The sequence below is a fragment of the Hypanus sabinus genome, chromosome 5 (assembly GCF_030144855.1).
Source record: "Hypanus sabinus isolate sHypSab1 chromosome 5, sHypSab1.hap1, whole genome shotgun sequence".
Taxonomy (NCBI): Eukaryota; Metazoa; Chordata; class Chondrichthyes; order Myliobatiformes; family Dasyatidae; genus Hypanus; species Hypanus sabinus.
Genome location: NC_082710.1, coordinates 60,968,409 through 60,994,822, shown reverse-complemented (window position 1 = coordinate 60,994,822; position 26,414 = coordinate 60,968,409). Strand labels below are relative to the sequence as shown.

At 40.2% G+C, this 26,414-nt stretch overlaps 1 long non-coding RNA gene across 1 annotated transcript; it reads right to left on the bottom strand.

Moving 5' to 3' along the window:
- Positions 1-2,178: 2,178 nt before the first annotated feature.
- LOC132393704 (uncharacterized) lies at positions 2,179-12,073 on the bottom strand. The gene is made up of 3 exons (XR_009512048.1): positions 11,579-12,073; positions 9,385-9,502; positions 2,179-2,648 (listed from the first exon to the last, which is right to left on the bottom strand). It is a non-coding gene; the product is annotated as an uncharacterized LOC132393704 (long non-coding RNA).
- Between the last annotated feature and the right edge of the window lie 14,341 nt (positions 12,074-26,414).

The following is a 26,414-nucleotide window of genomic DNA, read 5'->3' as shown; positions in this document are numbered from 1 at the left end:
CAATTTCTCGCTGGGATTACCTACTGACCATTTTTCTTTTGTTTTGTATGAATTACAATGGAAACTGCATGTTTTGCTGTAAATCAGATTTTTTAGACTGAAAGGCTCCCTGGGTGCAATGACACTGACTAACACAACGGAGCTCAGCAGAGTTTTCATTCAGCTTGGAGTCATTTCAGAAATTATCCACACTAAACTGAACTGCAAGGGTTTAATTAAAGCACTGAGAATATGCCAACATTAAAACGCTGGAATTTTTTTCTAACATACATGCACTGGAAGTTGATTTGGAAAAAACATTTGTGAGCAAAGTAATCATGTCCCCAGCAATGGACTGAAGTCACTCATGTATTCAAATGTTATTGCATGTTTGAAGCTCAGAGCAAGAGAAAACACAACATCGTCATTAGAAGACCATATAAAATACAACCAGTACATTCAAAATAGCTATTTACACCCTAGCTACTATATAACCAAGCAATAACAGACTCAGTTTAGTGGATTTTAATATACTAATAAATAAAAAAGTCAATCTTCATGTGAACTCATGAGCAAAATGTTTCCCACAAATACACTCTTAGTGTAAAGTAATTTTTAAACTGTTTTAAAAAAATTGCTCAAAAGGATTGATTTGCAGAAGCAGTTAGCATTTACATTTCTAAATCCATCACTGAAAAATATTTGATGTTTAGTGGGATAGAGTTGTACAAAAGAGGAAAGGAATGTGTGTACTGGATGTGAGTTTATATTCACCTGGTCACTGTGACCCTTACCAGCGGTTAGTTACACTTACATCTCCTCTGTAGTCTTCGGAATGTATTTCACAATCTGGGTTAAGTTCAGTAGATAGTGGACTTGAGTAAACCGATAATCAACATACTTTAGATGAGGTATTAAACCGAAGATCTTTCAGGAGTCAGATGGGTATAAAAGATCTCTCATGGCACTGTCATGAAAGAGAGCTGGAGGGATCACACCATTGCCTCGGCAAACTACCAATCCCTTATACTACAAAGTTAAAACAGATTATTTGTTCATTTGTTGTTTGGGGAGGTCTGTGCACACTCTGACATTGCTAACTACAATATTATACCTAAATGGCTATGAAGAAATTTGTGGTATCCTCGGTTTATGCAATTAAAAAAAATCTGTTTAGCTCTTAAGCTTCAAAATAGAAACTGAAATTAATACAATAAAGGGTTTATTTGTCTAATATTCTTTGTGTATTTTCCTTTTCCAGTTCTTTTCAGGAATTCCAAAATACCTTTCAGTCTAAAGCATCTGCAAGTTCTTAAGTCCCTGTAGTGAATGTTTGCATGTGTTTCCACAGATTGTTAACTTTGATCAATTTAGAGCAGTTAAGATGGATTCAAGAAGTATTCCAATATGTCTCCCCATCACTGCAAAAGTTCAATAACATCACGTGGACAACTTTAGCCAGGGAGGACATAGAGATGATGAAGCTGAGATTGTTTCTACACGGGCTTAAGACACATAATGAATGGGGCACCATTTATTACACATATTTGTATTTGTCACCATTTGTTTTTGACATGAATTATGCTTATCCACCAGCTCATGTCCATTTTGATTATTTTGGAATGATATTAGCTTCCAGTTGATTAAAATCTAGGGATGCTAACTACAATGTGTATTTCTAGTTAAAGAAAGAATAAGAGGCTCTAAAACTTGAAGGCACATCATATATGAATTTTTGTGAGAGGTGTGTACATGCGATGTCATAGTATGTGTGTTAGGTTCATCTCTAATGTATTAAGTTGTTACAATACTCTTGCAGTACTTTAAGCAGCAAATAAGATTCCTGAGATTCAGACAGCCCTGGATATGTTATAAAGTGTTTCCTACAGTGTCAAAACAGCCTTGTGGTGTAACTGAAGTAATATTCAGTCTGTCTGAGATGGTGTTTGTAGTTAGTTGCAATAATAGAATGTTTCTGATGACAAAACTTTTTTTGAACTGTGATTAGAAACTGGCCTTAAATTCATTCTGGAATCTTAGACATCATACAGTTCATTCCAATAGTCTGAGTATTTTGGGTAATGTTGTTTTATGCCTGTAACATTAATTTAAATTTTGTTTCAATCAGTATGCTAGTACTGTTAAATACTGTCTTGCAGTTCTCAAATAATCTTTTAGCCTCCTCAGTGGATGGGTGATGCCTTAATGGAATCTTAACAACATGGGTTCAGCTAAGAAAAAATGTAATATCGGAAATGTAATATCAGAGCTGTAGGCCAATTAATTCATCACACTGCTCCATCATTTAATAAGATCATAGCAGATTTTTACTTTATGTCCACTCTCCTGCATTAACTCAATATGCCTTGATTCCCTTAATGATTAAAAGCAACTTGACCCCTGTTTTGAATATACCCAGCCACTAAACCTTAAGAGTTCTTCTGGGGGAAGGGGCGGGGTAAATTCACTCCCCACTGGGTGAAGACACTTATTTGAGCTTCTAACCATGAATAAATGACTCCGTATTTTGAAACCACAACCTGGTTCCAAACACTAGTCCAGATGAAGGGTTTTGTCCAGAAGTGTTGGCTCTTTATTCATCTCCATAGATCTGCTTGTCCTGCTGAGTTCCTCCTCCATTTTGTGTGTGTTACTCTGATTCCAAGTATCTAGCCAGGGGAAACATCAATACATATGTTCTGTTAAGCCCTGTAGGAACTTTGTATGTTTCAACGAGATCACCTCCCATTCTTGTAACCTCAAGAGAGTACAGACTTGGTTTCTCTTCAGATGACAATCTGTCATTAAAAAAATGAACTGGTGAACCTTCACTGCACTCTCTCTATCACAATATTTGTGTGCACATATTCTAAAAGTGGTCACACTAGGGTTCTATACAAGTCAAGTATGACACATGACACTTAGACTCTTGTATTCAAATCCTCTTCCAATTAAGGGCAACATACTGTTTATCTGCTTAATTACTTGGTTATTCTACATTTTAACTCACACTGATTTGTGAACAACAGCATTCCGGTTCCTCTGAACACCAACATTTTTAATCTCTTGGCATTAAATAATCCACTTTTCAATTTCTTTTCTAACAATGTGAATGATAACTCATCTTCCAGATTATAGAGTCATAGAGTAATAAAGCATGGAAAGAAACCATTGGCTCAACTGTGTTTATGCTGGCTGACAGGTACTTGTCCCTACTATTCATCTCCATAACTGAGCTATAACCTTCTATGTTAATGTGTTTCAAATGCACATCTAACCGGTTCCAAATTTCATCCATTCTCCGGGTGAAAAACATGTTTCCTCAAATTCCCTCTACCTATCCCTTACCTTAGCCCTCTGAACATATCCATCCTTCCTCGGACCTTCATCACTTTTTACAACTCTTCCAAGTCCCCTTTCAGTCTCCTCCACTCCAAGAGAAATAAACCCAGTCTGGCCAGTTTGTCCTTATTGTTGTAATGTTTCTTCCCAAGAAACACCCCGGTGAAAATCCTCTACACTTCCTCTTGTGCAATCACATCTTTCCCATTGTGTGATCATCACAAGTACATGCAGTTATGCCTTAACTATTGATTTATATTGCTTTGCCAAAATCTCACTGCTCTTGCAATCTGTGCCCTGGCTGTTCAAAGCAGGTATCCTGTAGGTTTACTTAACCACCTTATGATGCTACCCTCAGGAATGTTTAGACAAGTAGGACTCCAAGGTCCCTCTTCTCCTCAGAGCTTCCAAGTTTCTTACCATTCATTTTGTGTATCCTAGTCTTATTAGTCCTTCCAAAAATGCATCAGTTCATAGATTTCAATGCTAAACTGCTTCTGCCTTTTCTCTATCCATCAATCAAACTCATCAATATCATTCTGTAGTTGACGACCACTCTTATACCTATTAACAATACCACAGATTTTCATGTCATCTGCAAACTTCCTAATCATAGGGGCAACAATGTAGCAGAGCACTTAGCATAACACTAATACGGTCCCAGTGACCTGGGATCAATTCCACTGCAGACTGTAAGGACTTTGTACCTTCTCCCTGTGCCATGTAGGTTTCCTCTGGTTGTTGATGAGGCCTAATTTGGAGCATTGGGTGCAGTTTCAGTCACCTACCTACAGGAAAGATGTAAACTAGGTTGAAAGAGTACAGAGAAAATTTACAAGGATGTTGCCGATTCTGAAGGATCTGAGTTATAAGGAAAGATTGAATAGGTTAAGATTTTATAGTTATTCAAAATGATGAGGGATATAGTTAGGGTAAATGCAAGCAAGCTTTTTCCACTGAGGTTGGGTGGGGCTACAACTAGAGATCATGGGTAAAGGGTGAAAGGTGAAAAATTTAAGCGGAACATGAGGTAAATTTCTTCACTAAGAGCTATGTGAGTGTGTGGAATGAGTTGCCAGCACAAGTGGTGCATGCAAGCTTGATTTCAACATTTAACTGAAGTTTGAATAGGTACATGGATGGTTGGGCTATGGTCTCATTGCATGTTGTTGGGAGCAGGCAGTCTAAAAGGTTTTGGCGTTAACTAGATTTCTGTGCTGTACTTTTCTATGACTCTATGACAAGGACTCCTGAGTACCTTTTGAATTTTCTCTCCTTTTAGAAAATAGTCTACCCTTTTATTTCTTCTGGCAAGTGCATGAACATACACTTCCCAACACTATATTCCATCTGCCTCTTTGCTCATTCTCCTAATCTATCTAAGTCCTTTTGTAGCCTCTCAAATTCCTCAAAACTACCTGCCTCTCCATCTATCTTCATAATGTCCACAAACATTGCCACAAACCCATCAGTTCCATTATACAAGTCATTGACATATAACATAAAACAAACTGGTTCCAACATAGACCACTGTGGATCACCAGTAGTCACCGACAGCCAACTAGAAAAGGCTCCCTTTATTCCCACACTTTGCCTCCTGCCAATCAGCCACTGTTTTATCACTGCTAGTATCTTTCCTGTAATACCATGGGCTTATTTCTTAAAAGAATTCCAACAGGTTTGTCAGGCAAGATTTTGCCTTGAGAAAACCATGCTGACTATGGCCTACTTAACATGTGTTTCCAAGTATCCCAAAACCATATCCTTAAAAATCAACTCCAACATCTTCCCAACCACTGAGGTCAGGCTAAATGGCCAATACTTTCCTTTCTTCTGCCTCTCTGCCTTCATGAAGAGTGGAGTGACATTTGTAATTTTCCATTCCTCTGGAACCATGCCAGAATCTCGTGGTTCTTGAAAGATCATTAATAATGCCTCCACAATCTCTTCAGCCACCTCTTTCAGAACCCTATTGTACCATAATGTAAATAAACAGCAGAGTCCCAGCAACAAAGCTATGTTATACCGTTGAACACAAGCTTCAAATTGTAAATCAATAGCCAATCCTTCAGTCAATACCTTCTACCTCCTATTTCCAAGAAGCTTTAGGATCCGATTTGCCAAATTCCCTTGGATTTCATGGGCCAGTTTCTCCTGTGGGACTCGTCAAAGGCTTTTCTGAAATCCATGTAAAGTACATTGATTTTGTTACCCTGACTGGCACAGTTAACTCTTGGAAAAATTCAATCAATTTAGTTTGGTAGGAACCTCTCTTCACAAAGCCACACAGACAGCCCTTGACTACTCTCTGTCTTCTTAAATGCAGTTGAATCTTGTTGCTCAGTATTTTTTTCCTCAATAACTTCTCTGCCTTTAATGTTTGACTTGCTGACCTGTAATGACCTGTCTATCCTTGAATAGCGATGCCACATTTTCTACCTTCCAGTTATTTAGAACCTGGTCTGTGAAATTTCTGTCAGAGCCCCAGCAAGCTCCTCCCTTACGTCCCATTGCAGCCTGGTTACGTCTCACTAGGCCTTGAGGATTTATCTAGCTTTAAACCTGCTAAAGCATCCTAAATAGATTAGCCAAGGCCAACACTTCCTTTTATTATGATAATTTGTTCTTTGATTCCACTGAATTCTGCAACCACCATACCCTTCTCCATCCTGACAAGTATTCATTTAAGAACTCACATACATTTTCCAGCTCCACACACAGATAGCCACTTTGGTCACTAATGGGCCCCAACCTTTCCCTGATTATTCTCACATTAAAGTCAATTTTTTGGGACATTCCTAGTCCGCCATTGCATTTTCATCTTCCCTCTTGTCCTCCTTATGACTGCTTTGCTTATTTACTCTTTCTTCCCTATATCTTATTTCTTCCTTATAGCTTTGCTGTGTCCTTCCTTATCTTAGCCCACAATGGTACGTAGTTTACTACTGTAATCAAATGCAAATATTTTACTCATACAAATTAAGAAAAGAGTCTGTGAACAGCTGTGTCCCAGCACTCATCCCTATTTTCACAGCTTCACAACCTGTAAAATAACTAATTTTCCCTATGTTCTCTTTTCTGTCATTCGTTAATCCACTGTCCATGCCAATATCACACCCCCCCCCCCACCACACACACACACAGACACAATACCATACACTCTCATTATGTTTGGTAACGTCTTGTGTGACAGCTTTTGGAGGGTGTTTTAAAAGTTTATCTACGCCATATCATCCGTGTTGTTCTGACACTTTCTGTTAGTTATAAACTCAGAGATTTGTCAAAATGGTTTTCTGTCATAAATTCTAGTTTACTTTGTTCAATTTTATTATTATTTTACATTGTGCCATGTTAATGCAGCTTAAAAGTCTCACAGCATTTTCCTTAATACTGATGTAATTGTTCCCCATTTTCTTTTATCCCTATTCCTTAAATAACAGGATTACATTTGGATCCAGTCTGTTGGATCCAGTCCACAATCTATGGAAGATGTCAACCACTGTGTCTACTGACCTCATAGTTACCTCGTTCAAAAAATCTAAGATGTAAACCTAGTAGGCTTACTGGCGTTCAGTCTAACCAACATTTCTAATATATAATGTTTATTTATTCTAACTTCTTCAAGCTGCACATATTTCCTAGAACACATTTCTACTATTTTCGAGATAATTTGTGTCTTTTACTGTGAATGTTTGTTTAATTTCTCTAAAATATCCTTATTTCCCCCAATATAAGTTCTCCTCTCTCAATGTTTATATTTTCACATTTCTAGCTCTTACAATGCGTTTCTGTGCTTGTCATTGGCCCAGTCTCATCTTCAGCTTTCTTTTTCTTCATCAATGTCTTAGTTCTCCTTTGCTGAATTCTGAACAGTTTCTGTTTCTGCTTACTCCTTTTGCTTGATATAACGTTGTCTTTTAATAGCTGCTGCTGGATTACTTCTGCTTTTTTTGCATCAAAAGGTTATATAAAATATGTGAGCTACATATCAATTATTCAAAAGTTAGTTATCAGAGGCTTAACTAGCTAATTTAGTATTTAAATCTACCATAAGCAAATTATTCTTCATAATTTTCTTTATTCTAATTTAAGGCTCAGGTTTCAAATTACACTAAATCAGTTTCAATCTTTGTCTAAAATTTTATTATTTATAATAATTATTCCCTCATAACTACCTGAAAATAAATTAATTTTTCAATTGTCTGCTTTCAGCCATAATGGCGACTTTCACTGATGTGGTTGAAACAGTGCACCTTAAATTACTTGAAGCCTCTTCTGTCTGTCTGTCTCTCTCACTTACTCTCTCTCACTCTCTCTCTCAGTCTTTCACTCTCACTCTCTCACTCTCCCTCATTCTCTCACTCTACCTCACTCTCACTCTCGCACTCTCTCTTGTTCTCTCTCACACTCACAAACTGAGAAGATGTATAGTCTAGCAGCAATAGATCACATAAAACAGCTAAACTTGGAAAATATAAAAAGGACTATTCACATTGTGATACCTTGTAATGTTTAATCAAATAAATCAAGCTGGTTTGAAACTATCTCGTCTTATTTGATAGTGTTTCAATCTCATGTAAAGAGAGGAGTTTGTGTCTTTCAGTCATAGATTTATAATTCATTCCATGCCTACTGATTTCTATCATCTATATCATTCCACGTGGCAGCTAGAGTTCAATTTCAGGTCACAAGGAATTTCAGACTTACTTACAGGTCTAACCAGTAACGTCGAATTAATTTGTATTTCTGATACAGACAAACATAACACCGTGCATCAGTGAAGTTATCACAAATTGAATTAGTAAGTATGCAGATGATACTAAGGTAGGTGGCTTTGTGGATAATGAAGTAGGTTTTCAAAGTTTGCAGAGTGATTTAGGCCAGTTAGAAGAGTGGGCTGAGCGATGGCAGATGGAGTTTAATGCTGATAAGTGTGAGGTGCTACATTTTGGTAGGAATAATCCAAATAGGACATACGTGGTAAATGGTAGGGCATTGAAGAATGCAGTAGAACAGAGTGATCTAGGAATAATGGTGCACAGTTCCCTGAAGATGGAATCTCATGTGGATAGGGTGGTGAAGAAAGCTTTTGGTATGCTGGCCTTTATAAATCAGAGCATTGAGTATAGGAGTTGGGATGTAATGTTAAAATTGTACAAGGCATTGGTAAGGCAGAATTTGGAGTATTGTGTACAGTTCTGGTCACCGAATTATAGGAAAGATGTCAACAAAATAGAGGGAGTACAGAAAAGATTTACTCGAATGTTACCTGGGTTTCAACACCTATGTTACAGGGAAAGGTTGAACAAGTTAGGTCTTATTCTTTGGAGCGTAGAAGGTTGAGGGGTGGCTTGATAGAGGTATTTAAAATTATGAGGGAGATAGATAGAGTTGACGTGGATAGGCTTTTTGCATTGAGTGTAGGGGAGATTCAAACAAGACGACATGAGTTGAGACTTAGGGGGCAAAACTTTAAGGGTAACATGAGGGGGAATTTCTTTACTCAGAGAGTGATAGCTGTGTGGAATGAGCTTCCAGTAGAAGTGGTAGAGGCAGGTTCGGTATTGTTATTTAAAGCAAAATTGGCTAAGTATATGGACAGGAAAGGAACGGAGAGTTATGGGCAGAGTGCGGGTCAGTGGGATTAGGTGAGAGTAAGCGTTCGGCACGGACCAGAAGGGCTGAGATGCCCTGTTTCCATGCTGTAATTGTTATATGTTATATTTTTTGTTAAATGATAAGTTTTTTTCATCTTGGTTGTAATGTATAATGTAGAACACTTCTCTTCCATAACATATAAATGTCTGTTAGGCATCACAGTTAACAGATTCTTTAACTCCTGCTTTATTTGTGTTGAATGTAATTTGACCTTAAGTGTAAGTGTACATTAAGAAGATATTAAAATGGTAGCTGACAAGACAATGAGCCATTTGTATGCATATGCAAAGTATTATTCCATTATTTAATCTCATGTTTTGTTCAAAACTGAAACCACATTACATTCAACGTGAAATGGCAAAATAGAGGTTTATAGAAAAAAAAGCAGGAAATTTGTCATCTTACTTTCCTCCTGTGTGTGGAAATTTGCCGACTTTCTCTTCAACATGAACCCAAGTGCAAACTATCTGTAAGTTCCTGTCAGTCATGTAGGGTCCTTGTAATGTTCTTTGGATGTTCTTTCCTGTACCATGGAAAGCAGAACTCTAATCTCTAATGGAATCCACATCCTGAATAGTGAATCACAATATATTACATTTCCTCTTAGCCTTTAAGATTAAATGAATCTTAACAATATTGTGCCTTTCATGTCAATTGGATGCCATTGTTACACTTAAGGTGCTTATTCAGAACTAAGATAAGTGTAAACTGCAAACTCTAAAAATTGAGTGAAGGAAGGGCATCTGAACTAACAGTAACTGAGCCTTTTTGTTAAAATACTTTTGCTGTAGGCAGACATATTGTCGGTGACTGGTATGAATCTGGCAATTATCATTTTAAAACTATTTCTATCAATTTGTATGCCATTGTTACAACAACAAAGCTTGGTCCGTAAAGTGACCATTAAAAAGTCAAGTATCTCAGTCCCGTGTTATCTAGAACAGAGGAAAAGCTTCACTCAAAGCAAAACTAATTTGAGGAAATGGCAGCTATATACAATAACCTTAATAACTGAATTCACTTTTGGACAAAAAATTAAAGATGCTTATGCAGTAGAATCAGAAACAGTAATGTCATGAACAATAAATTATTTACAAAACAAGATGGAATGCGTGGTGTTAAAAACGGTTACAGATGGATGGGGGTGTGAACTGGCAGGACTGGTGCTGGGGCAGCTATTATTATAGTTTAAGTTGATAATCTGGATATTCCATACCACAATTTAAGAATTACTCTGAATTTCTTGTAATGGTGAAAATAATATTTAATATTGTGACTCAAGAGATGACATTGTATAGTTGCGAAAACGGCAAAGGGTATTGTTTTGGAGTGTGATATGGTGTATTTCGGTAGCAGGAATAAATAAGTCAACTACCCTAACGAAACAAAAACTTTTATTAAGGAAGACAGAGGAGTGGATACCAGGTGCTCTAACCACCATTTGAAGAAGGCAGATCAACAACAACAGAAGTTGTTGGAAATGCTGGAACGGAGGGATTAATTGCTAGAATAAAGTGGAGGACGAAGGGGTTGGCCCTGGTGGATTTCATCTCTGCCAGGAATCCCTGACCCTGTTTTATGCTTCAGATTCCATGCAATTACTTCAAGAGCTCAAAAGACATCAGTGCTTAAATGTGCTGACTTCAGCAAATGTCCCTACATTCTTTCATAAGTCTGTATGATGGTTTTGAGTCTGTTAACTAAATGCAACACGTCATTTAAAAAAAAAATAAGGCGGCAAGCAAATTCCTTCACATGCCCGAAGTGCCGATACCAAAGACTTCAGCCATGTTTGGTTCAACGGAGACATAAAAGAATGAAAATGCTGGAATCTGGAGCAGCTCAGCGGGCCAAGCAGCCTCTGGGAGAGGAGGGAAGTAGTTGACGTTTCGGATGGAGACCTTGCCTCGGCGCCCCGGGCTTCCTATTGGTCCGTGTTGCAGGTAGCGCACGAAATCCTTCATTTTTTAATCGACAGAATATTGTAATAAAGAAGACAGATTTTCATGTTTTTTTTTGTGTGCTTGCAGCCGAAAATCGGCGGGTAGGTATGTATAAACCGATTCCTTAATCGGACTTTCCCACCAGTTTTAAAAAGTATGTGAAAAGTGAACGGTGCATTGATCTGAAACGGACAGCTTGGTGGGCGTTGGATACTGTACAACCGAGGCTTGTCTTTGATTCGGTCAGTATGAATGCTTCGATCATCCCAAAACTAATACGAACTCCACTGAGTAACGGCGCAACACTTCAGAGCACACCTGAGACACCGTACCTACGTCCGGGCTGATGTTTTTCAAATTTTAGAGTCAAATATTTCAGTTTATTAATACCTGGCTAAAGCTACAAACTAAAACAATCTCACGATTCCATGTTTTGCAATCAAATGCGTTTCGAATTATAAACTATAAACGGTAATATACGTCTATAACTACACCTGAACCCGAATCTGAATCTAAAACCAGCGCTACGCGATTTAGCTCAATGGCCATTTCAATATTTAACAATCGCTGACACAAGAGACTCTGCAGATCGATCAAAACAGTGGCACAGCTCAGCTGAAGCCTCAGATCTGAAATGCAGATTTCAGAAAACCTACCTTTAATCCTGCGCGGTGTGAACCTGCGACCCAAACTTCTGTGGCGCATTGTAACTTCTGGCCGTGCTAGTTTTAAGACGTATGAGACCACAACTGAAGCGTTTTTCCGATTGGAATTAAAATGATCCTTACTCACACTCGATGAGTCTTTGTGTGAATGCTAAGGACTCGCTAGCTTTACTCTGCTCATTTGTTGCACCTTCAGTCTGCCTGCAGACACAGCTCTCTTCATCTCTGCTCGCTGGAAAGCAGCAATTTCCTCTCCAGGAATATGTGGAATCAAATCAAAAACGAAGTGAAAGGGGTTATATCCGAATCTAATAAACTTAAAATCCCATACACTTAGCTCAGAAAGCGAATCTGTCCTTTCCTCCTCTACCGGGTACTGCCCTTTCTGTCCGGCGGATACAGTACCCCACCTCCACGCGATGGTAGGGAGAGGGAGGTGTCTCTTCCACCTGCCCTTGAGTATTCTTGCACAGGAAACTGGCCGGGTTCCCGCTGCTCTCTGCGCCCCGGATCTTGGAAGGTGTCCGGAGGGTGACGTCGACACACTGAAACCCGGCAGTGGCGTCCTTTCGGGTTAGAGCGGAGTGGGTCGTCGTGCCCACTAACTCTGCCTCCTTCAGCCAATTTCACTGGAACTTAGCTGAGTGCCCCGTGGACGTTCCCTCAGGGCCCAGCAAGTCCAATGAAAAACGTCGTCGGATTTCCTCAACACTGATAAAAACGCACCTCACCTCCATTCAAGGCCCCAAACAGTCTTTCCAGGTGAGGCAACACTTCACCTGCCAATGTGTTGGGGTCGTCTATTGTGTTCACTGCTCCCAATGCAGCCTCCTCTATGCTGGTGTGACCCGTTGTAAATTGGGGGAGGGGGCGCTTTGTCGAGTACCTCCGCTCCATCCGCCAAAAACGGAATTTCTCTGTGGCCAAACATTTTTATTCCAATTTGGATTCCCGTTCCGACATGTTGGTCCATGGGCTCCTCTTGTGCCACGATGAGGCCACTCTCAGGGTGGAGGAGCAACACCCAAGCCTCCAATTTGATGGTATGAATATCGATTTCTCTTTCTGGTAAATAAAATCACTCCCTCTCCCATTTCTTACCTCTTCTCACCCGCCTATACCCCGCCCAGGGTCTCCCCCCTTCCTTTTCTCTTATGGTCCACTCTCCTCTCCAGCCCTTTACCTTTCTTACCCGCCTGGTATTAGCTATTATCTTCTAACTATTCCCTCCCCAGCCTTTCCACCGCTTCTCATTCTGGCAACTTCCCCTTTCCTTTCCAATCCTGAAAAAGGGTCTCGGCCCGAAACGTTGACTGTTTATTCATTTCCATAGATGCTGCCTGAAGCACTTCTTGTGTTACTTAAAACTCCCAAAAGTTCGACTCCAGCCTCGCTCTAACCGTACTGCCAAATGCAACATTGAAAGCTTTAAGGACCAGTCCAAGCTTCATTCTTTTGATCGTTAAAAACTTCAGTTAAAATTTCTTCACCAGTTCCATACTCCCATTTCACACGATACTCGTTACCTTTAAAATACGCACAGGTCTCCCAGCACGCGATTCTATGCAATTCTTGCTTTGGGCAATTATTTTGTAGTCTTTATTGGAAATGCCTGTTAACAAAAACTTCTGAATTGACCAAGATGGTCCGTAATCATTAAGAGCCCTGCGCACACCGTGGCGATAGCTCAGTCCCTGACTCTAGTGGCTCCAGATGACTTGACCCGACAGTGTAAACTGTAATTTGCGAAATTGGTTTTGGAAAGTCTAGCTATTATCTATAGGTTTCACCTTCCTCTTCATACTGAAGAATATTTCCAATCACTAATAGCCGGAATGCAAATACATGATATTCCACTCCTATACTTCTTCCCATTTTAACTAAATCTGCTCTGCGATGGAATTACGATATGGCCACCACGAATCAATGCATCATTTTCACAGGATTGAATCCCCATTTTCTTGTATAGGCACCGCTCATTGTCATCCTTTAATGAGGTCCTGCGTTGCACTATTTTTTGAAATCATTATAGTTACGTCAAATAAAAGACACACGTTACTTTTCAAATGTAATTCAGTGTGGACGAATGGGGCAAACCCATTTCATTCTGGTGCTGGAACTGGAAATGTAACCGGAAAATCGGTAGTGTACTGAATCGTGGCCAGATGGCCGTCGATGCTCGTTTAAAAGTCACTGCAGAATCTCTCGGACATCCGAAATCCAGTTTTTATCGAAAGATACTGCGAGGTACGGGGAAAAACTGAAAGCTCACACGTACCCTAAATTACACTATTTGTACTATTAATCGATTGCAATTTTTACTTGCCATTGTCAAGGAAATTCTTTTCAAGCAGAGATTTTTTTAAACTCTATATCGAATTTGGTAACTCCTTGCAATGCTGTGAATCTCCTTCACCATCAGACGCCGCCCCTCAGATAAGAACTTAAATGGAGGTCCCAACTCGATTTCGAATGGAAGTAACATATTCAATTGAATGTCTGAATAAAGAACAACGAAATTCTGCACCCCCCCAAACAATATGACGATTACATATTTGCGTAAGATCCAGTCTAGAACATAGAACTCTCGAGCATAGTAACGGGAAGTTTGTGGCGACAACGCTGCCAGTTTAACCAATTGCCTTTACCTGCTAATGATCTGCACTCAGTTGACCATCCAGTGTTTGACGGATCGGCGTGTTCTGCATTTTTCCGCAACACCGCGGTTGCAACACGTGGTCATTTGAGTTTCTGTCGCCTTCCTGCCAGCTTGAGCCAGTCTGGCCACTCTCCTCTGCCCTCCCCCATTAACAAGGCGTTTTCGCCGACAGAACTGCTGCTTAGGGGATCTTTTTTTGTATGTGTTTTTGTTTCTCACACCATTCTCTAGGGACCGTCGTGCGTGAAAATCCCAGGAGATTAGCAATTTCTGTGATACCCAAACCTCCCCATCTGGCACCAACATTCATTCTACGGTCAAAATCATCTAAGATCACATTCTTCCCATTCTGATGTGTGGTCTGAACTACTAAACCTCTCGACCATGATTTTATGCATAGAGTTGCTGCCACATGGTTGGCTGATTAGATACCAAGCAAATGTACAGTTATACCTAATAAAGTACAGTATATCCTTCCCTTCGCTGTCCGTTCATGTTCCTTTCTAAATGCCTCCTAAATGTCGTTACCTAATCTGTTTCTCACACTTCCACTGGTCACACATTCCGGTAACCTTCAAGTCTTTGCGTAAGAAAACTTATCTCGAAAATCTCCTTTAAACTTCCATCCTCTGTACTGTTTGGCATTTCCAACCTGGGAAAAACAGGCGCTGACTATCCACTATCTCATAATTCTTTCAGGTTGTCCCATAGAAAACAATCCACATTTATCCAACCCACATACATTCCAATCCGGACAGCACTCCGGTGAACCTTTTCGGCACCCTTTCTGAAGGCTCCTCATCATTTCTGTACAAACATTCCAAAAGTGGTCTAACTAAGGGCTGCGACGTTACCGCCTGACTTTTATAGTCTTGTATAAAAGGAGCATTAAGGGAGTCCTCGATGATTGAGAGTTGAGTGCATGTAACCGTGTAATCTGTGGATCGTAGACTGGTGACTGAGATCAGGTGGAGTTGTTGGAGACAACCAAGTTGAACTGTTTCCTATTCGTTTGGCAGATTAACTGCACTCCAGCAAAAATTCCTTGGAGGTAAGGTGCAACATTGAAATGATTAAGACGGGGGGGGGGGGGAGCGGAAAAAAAAACACAAGCTGCTGAAGGCAACAAATTTGGAGTGAAATGGACTGGACTCAGATGAATAGTCTCGATGAATATCGGATTGTATGTGGTCCTTCACAGAGGCTGCCTAACCCGCCCAGTTCCTGCAGCAGTTTAATCTTTCTGCTCCGTGTTTCAGTACCTGCAGTTTCTTGTGTGATTGAGAGGAGCATTGGTGCGACAACACATCCTTGCTTAATCCCAGTTTGCATCGGGTGGAGTACGTCGTGGATGCAATGATTACGATCACAATTTGTACGTTATTGTGTCGCAAACTATGGTAGATTACAGAGGGCAACCGAATTTACGAATGGTTAAGGTCGACTCTCTGGCTCCTAAACACGGGGACACTTGGACGCGTAGTTCTGCTTGTAAACGTATGGTAGAAGTGTGTTTTCTGAAGGACTTAGTCTTTAATGTGGACTTCTTTGAGGAAGAATTGAAGATTAAATCTTAATGGCATTGCGCCTCTTCAAGCTTGCTCTAAATTGGGGAATACTTAGGTAAGCTAATATCAATGGAATAACGGAAGTTCTCTGGTTGCTTTGAAGTATGATTTCTCCTACTGAAACTTATTTGAAAAGGATATTTTGTAGAACAATGAAAACAACACACATTAAATTTGCAATGTTGTTCAAGTAGATATAATAAAATGTAGCAACTAGGAAACCATGGACAATGAAATTGCCTTATCTCAGATGAGACAGTAACTCTAGTTTTTAATGTTTAGATTGAATGACCACATTCGTATGTAGCTGGTATCGGCTGGCTACATCTGGCCAATATAAATGGTAACACCAGAGGACTTTCGCGCTTGTGTCTGAAGGGTTCAGAGAGAAAATATTCATAACTATATTTTCTCAAGAATGTAATCCACCAAAATAGCAAGTAACATAAACAAGGCTGCAGATGTGTCTATTTGCGGCTAGTAAATGCAGCACGGACGTCGCCTTTGAACATCTGAGCTCAACATTACACGATTATGATATTTTAACTATTTTGTGCATTTGTTATAGTGTCATAGAACCACAGAGTTACAGCGGAGAAAAAGGCCTTTCGGCCCAACAATTCTGCGCCGACCACCAATATAACTAAATGGACAGACAAGAACACAGAGTCCAGGACTGTTAACTGATCATCAATTTTTATCGTATTTCTTTGGTGACCACTAGTATATTGGCTGAGCATTCTAGACTTGTGTGAACATTGGCAACGGCAGGAGGAGAAGAGAATTGGCTCCGTAGACAGCTCTGGATCAGCGGAAGAAAGAAACCCCAATACGCTGTGAGTGAGCAAGTCCGAACTGGTAAAAAGAAATATTGCCTGCACTGATCGTCCCGTATATGCGTTCAAACAAGGATTACACGAACACTTCTGTTATTCAAAAATATCACTGGTAACCCTGTGACAATTTTAAATGATGAATGGAGAATAGTTTATTCTAAGTGGATGATTTCAACCTAACTATTGAGTTTAGATCATTTACATTGACAGCTGGAAATCCTCCATTCAGCCAGTCGCAACCCTGAAGGGTATGTCCATTCGAGAACGCTTTCCTCCGGACAGAAAGGGGGGCACCCGGCGGGGGACGGAAGGACAGCTTTGCACACCAGTCCCGACTCTGGAACTATAAACTCACCTGGTGAAGGAAGAAGTATTTCCTTGTATGTCAGCAGGGTGGCATTTCATCTTTCTTTCTAACTCTCTTTTCAACTGCATTGGCTGTAAAGTACTTCAGAATGTCTTGAACTGGTGGTGTAAATGCAAACACTATTTGCATACTTTGCTATATTACAAAGTCTATTACATAAAACTCAACAGATATAACACCACACTGTCCTACAATTAGTACATGTTGACAGATAAATATACATTTACATCAATACCATTTCAAATCATTGCAATGCTTCAATTATTTGGCATTTGATTTCTTTATTTTACTTGTATCTCATGATTGCATATGCTAAAATCCAAACAACACACACAAAATGCTGGTGGAACACAGCAGGCCAGGCAGCATTTATAACTCCTATAGAATTTCCAGCATCTGCAGATTTCCTTGTGTTTGCTAAAATTAAAACTTTTTAAAAAAATTTGTGCATTTTTAGTTGGTTAAGATGGTAAGGCTCTTTTATTGCAAGCGAAAAAATGCAGCAGGGATAATTATTATTCAACAGCATTTTGTCCTTTTGTGATGAACAAAGTGAAATAAAGAGACAAATGGGAAGTAATGAAAAATAAGAAAATAATTAAAATATCTCAATGAAATTAATATTGTCTGTAGAAGTGAAAGTTCTCAGCTTCAGTCTTTCCTTATCTGGGCCAAGGTTGAGTTTAAGAACCATTAATAATATCAATTATACATTCCTGACAACAAGAATGTTGCATGCTTCACTTGCAAGGATAAAGCAAATAAAGTAATATCTGTTAAAACAAAATTAGTGGTAGTGAACTCCCACTTTTGCAAGATTAGCAGCGGAACAGAAATACTCCTGTAACTTTGTAGTAAGTCCTTTTTTAGCCACAAATTGGTGATGAGAAAGTGCCATTATTCCTCCAGCAGTATTTTTTATTTTTTTACAGTTAAAAAATTACTTTTGTTATACATTCAAAATGGAATACAAATTAAGGTTCTTTTTATAATTAATACACTGTGCCCATTTTCCATTTCAAATACATTTTCCTAAAATCCTGAGCATTTTAAAATTAAAATATGGTTTTAATGTCATGGTCTGGTCCGTGAAGTCCACGTTCTGGTTCATGGTCCGGTCCGTGTACTCCGGACTCCGGGTCTTCTGGCTGTCCCTTGTTTCAGTTGGACTTAATCACAGGCACCTGATTCTCATATTGAGGCTGGAATATAAGTGGCCCTGGGTTCCAGTGTGCTGGCTGGCTTGTCTTGTTGGTATCCTGTCCTGGCCTCTGTGGGGTAAGTTAGGCTGTTCTTGCCGTTACCCTATGGTGGGATCTGTCCCTTCCTGTCTTTGCCTCTGTGGAGTAAGTCAGGCTGACTTTGCTGTTACCCTGAGGCTGGACTGTTCCCTTCCTTCCCTCTGAAGCTCTGCTGGCTACCCTGCCTGAAGACTTGCTGGCATCCTCGCCTGTATCGCTGTTGGAGTGAGACCAGAGCCAATAGAAGGAAGTATCTATCATTGAGCTTGGAACTGTATCCTTGTGTCCCTGTGTTAGTGTCTGTTTATGAGTCCTGGCCCTATGTCCTATCCCCAAGGAGGAGTCCCTTGTTCAGAGTGTTCAGTGTTCCTGTGCTCCGTATCCAAGGCTCTGAGGAGATTCCAGTCTGTGTCCAAGTCCAAGTCATAGCCTAGGCCCTGAGTTCTGGTCTCATCCAGGGCTAGTGTCTGTGTCCAGCTACGCCTCTCCCCACTTCTGCTTTGCTCTCCCTCGACCTAGGCCCTGTGTTCCTGCTCTCCCTCAACCTAGGCTCTGCATTCCTGCTCTCCCTCGATCAAGACCAAGTCTGAGCTTTATGTCCTCATCCAGTGGAGTCCCGTGTCCTTCCTCCACATCCAGTCCTGTTGCCTCGCCACATCCATTCTTCGCCTGGATCTGGATTCTGAGCCCGAGTCAGGCCCTGGTCCTGGGTCCCTGTCCAGTCTCTGGCTTGGAGTCCTTGTCCAGGTTCCTAGTTCCTCATCCAGGTCCCATTTTCCTATTCTAGTCCTAGCCCATGCCCTGTCTCCTAGTCTTGTCCAGGGCCTGTGTCTTGTCAAGCATTGTTTCTTCCCTTCCTTTCTTGATACAGTTAGTCCCCTCCAAGAACTTCAGTGTCTTGCATTCGGGTCCGTTCCCAATGCCCACCTTATGATATTTAAATTCCTTTCTGAGTTGTTTTAAGTCAGACATAAATTTGAAGATAGTATACTGGGTGTGGTTTAGTTCTCAGAGGCTTTGAAGATCTTAAGGATGCCTCTCTATCAGTGACACCACTGAAACTGTCAGCCAGCAAGAAGACCAAACAAGTCCTTTCTGGTCATGGGACAATTATCTAAAGCAAAAGCTACACTCAAAGGAAGATTCTTCTTTATCCTGCATAGTTCACTTTTATTTTTTAAATTAGTAAGTGCAGAAAAATTATATTCAAACAGTTTTTAACATGAGTCATATTACACTCGGGAAGAAAAGATGAGTCATTCATTAACAGAACTCTTGGATGTCCAAAATAAAAATAATAGGATCATTCATATTCTGAGGAAATAATGATCCATTTAAAATAAATCACTAATTTAAATGTTCTGATCTTAGAAGGGTCGATCAACTGTTATTACTTGACAATAGTTTTGACTGATAATTTATTTTCTGTGTAAATGGAGCTTAATTCAGTAATGTAGATGAGTCATGCTCGCAAAGAATACAGATATAAATTCTATTAGACTTTGATGCAGCTTGACTACCTAATGGCAGATTAACACATTAGTGATCTGTAGCTCTGGGGTATTACCAAGAGGCTGTTAAAATAATCTAAGTACTGTATATTAAAAAGAAAGAAAAAGGAAAAAGATATACATGGAAGAAATGTATACACTGTCAATGAAAATTACACGTTTAACCACTATTGACATTAGGCTCAAAGGTCTAATCTAAGGAACTGCATATACTGTATAGGTAGTTGGATAGAGAGGGCCTGATTAGGGATAGTCAACATGGAGCACTACAGCGGAGAAACAGGACCTTTGGCCCATCTAGTGCTAAACTGTTATTTTGCCTAGTCCCATCCACCTGCACCTGGATGAACTATAACTCTCTATACTCTTCCCATCCAAGTACTTATCCAAATTTATCTTCAATGTTGAAATTGAACCTGCACCCACCACCTTCACTGGCAGCTCCTTCCACACTCTCAGCATCCTCGGAGTGAAGAAAATGCCCCCTCCCCCCTCCCGTAAGACCATAAGACATGGGAGGAGAATTAAGCCATTCAGCCCATCAAGTCTGCTCCAGCATTTCATCATGGCTGATCCCAGATCCCATTTAACCCCATACACCTACCCTCTCACCATATCCCTTGATGCCCTGACTAATCAGGAATCTATCAACTTCTGCTTTAAGTATACCCACGGGCTTGGCCTCCACCGCAGTCTGTGGCAGAGCATTCCACAGATTCACTACTCTTTGGCTAAAAAAATTCCTCCTTACTTCTGTTATAAAAGAATTCTGAAGCTGAGCCCTCTAATTCTGGATATCCCCACCAGAGGAAATATCCTTTCCACATCCACCTTATCTAGTCCTTTTAACATTTGGTAGGTGTCAATGAGATTCCCACACGTTCTTCTGAATTCCAGTGAGTACAGGCCCGAAGTTGCCGTATGCTCCCTCCTTATATGTTAACCCCTTCATTCCTGGAATCATCCTCATGACCCTCCTCTGGACTTTCTCCAATGACATTGCATCCTTTCTGAGATAAGGGGCCCCAAACTGTTGACAATACTCCAAGTGTGGCCAGACTAATGTGGAATAAAACTTCAGCATTATCTCATTGTTTTTATGTTCTATTCCTCTTGAAATAAAAGGCAACATTGAATTTGCCTTCTTTACCGTGGATTCAACCTATGAAATAACCTTCTGGGAGTCTTGCATCAGGTGTCCTAAGTCCCTTTGCAGTTCTGATGTTTGAATTTTCTCCCTATTTATATAATAGTTTGCATTATTGTTCTGTTTACCAAAATGTATTATCATACATTTCCCAACATTGTATTACATCTGCCTCTTTTTCACTCATTCTTCTAATTTGTCTAAGTCCTTCTACAATCACATTGCTTCCTCAGCACTACCTACCCCTATCTTAGTATTACCCACAAACTTTGCCACAAAGCCATCAATTCCATTATCTAAACCATTGACAAACAATGTGAAAAGTAGCAGTCCCAATACTGACCCCTGAGGAACACTACTAGTCACTAGCAGCCAACTAGAAAAGGCTCCTTTTATTTCCACTCACTAACTCCTTCCTGTCAGCCATTCCTCTATCCATTCCAGTATATTTCCTGTAACACCACAGGATTTTATTGTGTTCAGCAGCCTCATGTGAGGCACCTTATCAAATGCACTCAGAAAAACTAAATAAATGACATCTATTACCTCTCCTTTGTCCACCCTGTGAATTAGTTCTTCAAAGAATTCCAACAGATTCATCAGGCAAGATTTCCCTTTACAGAAACCATGCTGACTTTGACATTTTATCTTACGTCTCCAACTCATCCTTGATAATGGACTCCAACACTTTCCCAACCACTGAGGTTAGGATAACTGGCCAATACTTTCCTCTCTTTTGTCTTCCCTCCCTCTTAAAGAGTGGAATGACATTTGCAATTTTTCATTCGTCTGAGACCAAGTCAGAATCATGTAATTCTTGAAAGATCATGACCAATGCCTCTGTTATCTCTTCAGCAACCTCGTTCAGGACTCTGGGATGTAGTCCATTTGGTCCAGGTGACTTACCCAGCTTAAGACCTTTCAGTTTCCCAAGCACTTCTTCTTTGTAATGGCAATGGCACTCACTCCTGTTCTCTGACACTTATGGCATACAGCTAGTGTCATTCACAGTAAAGACTGAAGCAAAAGTACTTATTAAGTTTATCTGCCATTTCTTTGTCCTCCATTACTACTTCACCAGCATCATTTACCAGTGGTCTAACATCATCTCTCACCTCCCTTTTATTCTTTATATAACTGAAAAAAACTTTAACTTGCTTTATATTATTGGCTAATTTGCCCTCATATTTCATCTTTTCCTTTCTTATAGCTATTTTAGTTGCCATTTGTTGGATTTTAAAAGCTTCTCAATCATCCAACTTCCCACTCATTTTTGCTAGCTTATATGCCCTTTCTTGGCTTTTATGTTGTCCTTAACTTTCTTTGTCAGCCACAGTTGCCTAGCTCTGCCATTTGAGAACTACTTCTTCTGTGGGACATTTCTATCCTGTGCCTTATGAACTATTCCCAGAAACTTCTGCCTGTTCTGTTTTGCCGTCATCCTAGCCGGTATCCTCCTCCAATCCACCTGAGCAAGCTCCTCTCTCATGCCTCTGTAATTCCCTTTATTCCATTGCAATACTGATACATGTGACTTGTGCTTCTCCCTTTCAAATTGCAGTATGAATTCAATCATATTATGTTCACTGCCTCCTAAGGGTTCCTTTATGTTAAGCTCCCTAATAAGATCTGGGTCATTGCACAACACCCAATCTAAGATAGCCTTTTCTTTTTTTTTTAACTTTTTTATTGCATTTTTAAATGATTACAAAGTATGAAAAAACAATGTATATAACCCATACCCCCTCCCCTTAACCCCTCCCCCCTAACTGCCCTATAGAAAAAAAAAGAAAGAAAGAATGCCTGGTGGTTGGAAGATCTCCACATGCTCCATGGAATTCGTAATAATTTTAATATGTATATTTATTTCTTTCCCCTAATAACCAATTGTTTCATCTTCAAAGCATCTATATATTTAATCCTGTCTTTTGTAAATAAGGGCTCCAAATTTTCAAAAATGTTTCATATTTATCTCTTAAATTATAAGTAATTTTACATTCGACATGGTCTTGCTCTAAAATTCAACCTTTTTGGACAAATTTAAGACTTTTACTGGAACAAATTACAGGAACACAATTTCCTCATAATCCAATATTATTTTTACTAGGTGATATTGAAGGGATAAAACCGAAACTCAAACTAAATAAGTATCAGAAAGAATTTATAAAAATTGCACTGGCAGTAGCCAAAAAAGCTATTGCAGTTACTTGGAAATCGGATACACATTTAAGTATAGATTCTTGGAAGAAAGAAATCTATGGTTGTATTCCATTAGATAGCCTTTTCTTAAGTAGGCTCGAGCACAAGCTGCTCTAAAAAGCCACCTCATAGGCATTCAACAATTTCCCTCTCTTATGATCAGATGCCAACCTGATTTTCCCAATCCCCTTGCATGTTGAAGTCCTCCATTACAATTGTGACATTGCCCTTATTACATGCCTTTTCCAGCTCCCTTTGTAATCTCAGCCCCACATCTTGGCTACTATTTGCAGGCCTGTATATGATTCCCATAATGGATTTTGTACCCTTGCAGTTTCTTAACTCCACCGACAAAGATTCAACATTCTCTGACCCTGTGTCACCTCTTTCTGAAGATGTAATTCCATCTCTTACCAACAGAGCCACACCACAACCTATGCCTTCCTGCCTGTCCTTTTGATACAAATGTCCTTTGATGTTAAATTCCCAACTATGAACTTACTTCAGCCTTGACTCAGTGACGCCCACAATTTCATACCAACCAATCCCTAATTGTGTCACAAGTTTGGCCACCTTATTCTAGATGCTGTGTACATTTAAATACAGCACCATCAGTCCTGTATTCTTTCCCTTTATGATTTTTGCCTCTCATTATTCCCCTTAAACATTCATCTTTCCCCCTTGACCTATGACCTCTAATTCTAGTCTCAATAGACAATAGGTGCAGAAGTAGACCAAACGACCCTTCGAGCCTGCACTGCCATTCTAAGATCATGGCGGATCATCTACTATCAATACCCGGTTCTTGCCTTGTCCCCATATCCCTTGATTCCCCTATCCATAAGATACCTATCTAGCTCCTTCTTGAAAGCATCCAGAGAATTGGCCTCCACTGCCTTCCGAGGCAGTACATTCCACACCCCCACAACTCTCTGGGAGATGAAGTTTTTCCTTAACTCTGTCCTAAATGACCTACCCCTTATTCTTAAACCATGCCCTCTGGTACTGGACTCTCCCAGCATCTGGAACATATTTCCTGCCTCTATCGTGTCCAATCCCTTAATAATCTTATATGTTGCAATTAGATCCCCTCTCAATCTCCTTAATTCCAGCGTGTACAAGCCCAGTCTCTCTAACCTCTCTGCGTAAGACAGTCCGGACATCCCAGGAATTAACCTTGTGAATCTACGCTGCACTTCCTCTACAGCCAGGATGTCCTTTCTTAACCCTGGAGACCAAAACTGTACACTATACTCCAGGTGTGGTCTCACCAGGGCCCTGTACAAATGCAAAAGGATTTCCTTGCTCTTGTACTCAATTCCCTTTGTAATAAAGGCCAACATTCCATTAGCCTTCTTCACTGCCTGCTGCACTTGCTCATTCACCTTCAGTGGCTGATGAACAAGGACTCCTAGATCTCTTTTTATTTCTCCCTTACCTAACTCTACACTGTTCAGATAATAATCTGCCTTCCTGTTCTTACTCGCAAAGTGGATAACCTCACACTTATTCACATTAAGCGTCATCTGCCAAGTATCTGCCCACTCACCCAGACTATCCAAGTCACCCTGAATTCTCCTAGCATCCTCATCACATGTCACACTGCCACCCAGCTTAGTATTATTAGCAAACTTGCTGATGTTATTCTCAATGCCTTCAACTAAATCGTTGATGTAAATCATAAACAGCTGTGGTCCCAATACCGAGCCCTGTGGCCACTAGTCACCACCTGCCATTCCGAGGAACACCTACTCACCGTTACCCTTTGCTTTCTATCTGCCAACCAGTTTTCTACCCATGTCAATATCTTCCCTCCAATGCCATGAGCTCTGATTTTACCCACCAATCTCCTATGTGGGACCTTAACAAATGCCTTTTGAAAATCGAGGCACACCATCATCCACTGGATCTCCCTTGTCCAACTTCCTGGTTACATCCATGAAAAACTCCAGTAGATTAGTCAAGCATGATTTGCCCTTGGTAAATCCATGCTGGCTTGACCCAATCCTATCACTGCTATCCAGATATGCCATGATTTCATCTTTAATAATGGACTAGCATCTTCCTCACTACTGATGTTAGGCTGACAGGATGATAGTTCTCTGTTTTCTCCTTCCCTCCTTTCTTAAAAAGTGGGATAACATTAGCCATCCTCCAATCCTCAGGAACAGATCCTGAATCTAAGGAGCATTGGAAAATGATTACCAATGCATCCACAATTTCCAGGGCAACCTCCTTTAGTACCCTAGGATGCAGACCATCTGGACTTGGGGATTTGTGAGCCTTCAGTCCCATCAGTATACTCATCACCGTTTCCTTCCTAATGTCAATCTGTTTCATTTCCTCTGTTACCCTAAGTCCTTGGCCCATCCATACAGCTAGGAAATTGCTTGTGTCTTCCCTAGTGAAGACAGATCTAAAGTACTTATTAAATTCTTCTGCCATTTCTCTGTTTCCCATAACAATTTCACCCAATTCATTCTTCAAGGGCCCAACATCGTTCTTAGCTATTTTCTTTCTCTTCACATACCTAAAAAAGTGTTTGTTATCCTCCTTTATATTCCTGGCTAGCTTGTGTTCATACCTCATTTTTTCTTCCCATATTGCCTTTTTAGTTAAGTTCTGTTGTTCCTTAAAAATTTCCCAATCATCTGTCCTCCCACTCACCTTAGCTCTGTCATACTTCCTTTTTTTAATGCTATGCAATCTCTGACTTCTTTTGTCAACCACTGTGGCCCCTTTCCCCCTTTGAATCCTTCCTTCTCTGGGGGGATGAACTGATTTTGCACCTTGTGTATTATTCCCAAGAATACCTGCCATTGCTGTTCCACTGTCTTTTCTGCTAGGACATCCGTCCATTTAACTTTGGCCAGCTCCTCCCTCATGGCTCCATAGTCTCCTTTGTTCAACTGCAACACTGACACCTCTGATCTGCCCTTAACCTTCTCAAATTGCAGATAAAAACTTATCATATTATGGTCACTACCTCCTAATGGCTCCTTTACTTCAAGATCACTTATCAAATCCTGTTCATTACACAACACTAAATCCAGAATAGCCTTGTCCCTGGTCGGCTCTCGTACAAGCTGTTCCAAGAATGCATCCCGTAGGCACTCTACAAACTCCCTATCCTGTGGTCCAGCACCAACCTGATTCTCCCAGTTCACCTGCGTGTTGAAGTCCCCCATAACTACTGCGACATTACCTTTGCCACATGCCAATGTTAACTCCCTATTCAACTTGCACCCAATATCCATGCTACTGTTTGGTGGCCTGTAGACAACACCCATTTGGGTCCT